The sequence below is a fragment of the Corella eumyota genome, chromosome 6, assembly GCF_963082875.1.
Source record: "Corella eumyota chromosome 6, kaCorEumy4.1, whole genome shotgun sequence".
Classification (NCBI taxonomy): Eukaryota; Metazoa; Chordata; class Ascidiacea; order Phlebobranchia; family Corellidae; genus Corella; species Corella eumyota.
The window spans coordinates 10,903,613-10,905,563 of record NC_137495.1 but is presented as its reverse complement, the minus strand read 5'-3'; the positions used below and the strand labels follow the sequence as shown (position 1 = coordinate 10,905,563).

Below are 1,951 nucleotides of genomic sequence, written 5' to 3'. Positions count from 1 at the left end.
TTTTTAACAAACCTTATCTTGGAGACAATATCAAACAACAGTGGTAAAGATAATGCTTGTCAAGCTTGGGATTTCTGGTTTTCACCCAGAGACGGTCCAGCTTCGATTTCCGGTGTAGAAATAGTTTTCTTATTTTTGACGTGCGTTTTAACGTTATGATGCATAGATCGTTCAATTTAGGAGTTTTCGACAAGAATTTAAATATTAAGATACGTTACTTTATTTTAAATACATTTGTTTGTAACGACATAACTGATGCATTGTCTCTCTTTGAAGGCATTATGGCATAGTGTTAAAGCGCCTGTTTAGTAAAAAGGAGGTCCTGGAATCGATCCCCATTTAGCGCCTAATCATTTATCATTTACCGCACGACCAGTAAAAGTTTTTTTTATGAAGGTACTGTCCAACGATATCCACCGCACAATGTTACTTATTTTTATGTGGAAAAACTCTTTATTCCCTTTAAGGCAGCAAGCGTGATTTTAGTTAAAAAATTAAAATTGTATTAAAACTAAAATAAAAAAATCCGTTGTCGACAGGATTCGAACCTACGCCGGCAAAGCGCAAAAGATATCAAGTTGATTGCCTTAATGACTTGGCCACGCCAACTCTTATGTTGGATTCTCGAAGCAGCCAGCGTGATTTAATCAAATTATTTAAAATTGCATTAAAGCATAAAGTAATGCGTTGTCGACATGAGTCGAACCTGCGCGGGCAGAGCCTCAAAGAACTTAAACCTATAGCCTCCACCACTCGGCCACGACAACTCTAATGTTCCATTCACGGAGCACCTCGCGTGATTTTAATTAGTTAATTAAATTCGTATTTAAACTAAAATAATGCGTTGTCGGTAGGATTCTAACCTGCGCGGGCAGAGCCCAATATATTTCAAGTCTATCGCCTTAACCACTCGGCCACGACAACTGTTATATTGGATTCTCGGAGCAGCTAGCATGATTTAAATTAATTTTGTAATGAAATTGAAATAAAAATGCGTTATCGGCTGGACTCGAACAACTAAACTTTGTTCCTATTTGAATAAAGTATATATGTTATTTGTATAATTTTTAAAAACAGAATTTTAATATAATTTTGCTGAACAAATTGTCAAATTTTAATCAAACGAATGTTAAAAAAGGCTGTCAATCACAATTGGTGGCTTACTACTTTAGATTTATGTTTATTAGCATCTTAACAAGGCTTTTACACTTTATGGGTTGGCCGAGTGGTTAAGGCGTTGGACTTAAGTTCCAATGGACGAATGTCCGCGTGGGGACGAACCCCACACCCAGTAGTTTCATTTTAACTTGATTTATTTTAAAAAAATGACATTTGGTTCGAAATCGTTTAAACCTTTTTTTTATAAAAAAAATTACACAGTAAATTAAAACCTTTTTATTAACTAGACTAAATTTCAGCAAACAAACACGCATCAATGTCGTAAAATATAACCAAACTAAATTTAAAAGCAAAATATTGATCTTATTTTTTTATTAATCAAGCAAGTATTTAAGCATAATTGACAATAAAATACCCAAAGTAAAAATCATGAACCTTTACCACCTTAAGTAAAATGTTTTCGTTAATTTGAGGATTTGCTTGAACAAATAAACGCTGTAAAAGACTCTTGTATGAAGTAAGGTTAGGAAAATTTTAATCCTAAAAAGTATCGACTGAAACTGTGCTCCTTATCTTTATCCTCGATGTGGTAAAGTCGAATGCGCGACTTAAACATAGAGTACCATCAGTCTCGAGTTGCCTGTGGCAGTTTGGGATATTATAGAGACTATAATTGCCCGGTAATTATGCTGCTGATTAAGTGCTGGCTCAGCAGGAGTTTATACCGTTTATAGCGGCTTACTCAAGGGCGCTACAGCATGAGATCAGTGGGGATTGAACACACGATCTCATGTGTGGTGTAGCAAGTGTTCTTACCACTACACCACGCTGC

At 35.5% G+C, this 1,951-nt stretch overlaps 1 non-coding gene across 1 annotated transcript; it reads right to left on the bottom strand.

Moving 5' to 3' along the window:
• Positions 1–842: 842 nt before the first annotated feature.
• Positions 843–924, bottom strand: Trnas-uga (transfer RNA serine (anticodon UGA)). Its single transcript has one exon. It is a non-coding gene; the product is annotated as a tRNA-Ser (tRNA).
• Between the last annotated feature and the right edge of the window lie 1,027 nt (positions 925–1,951).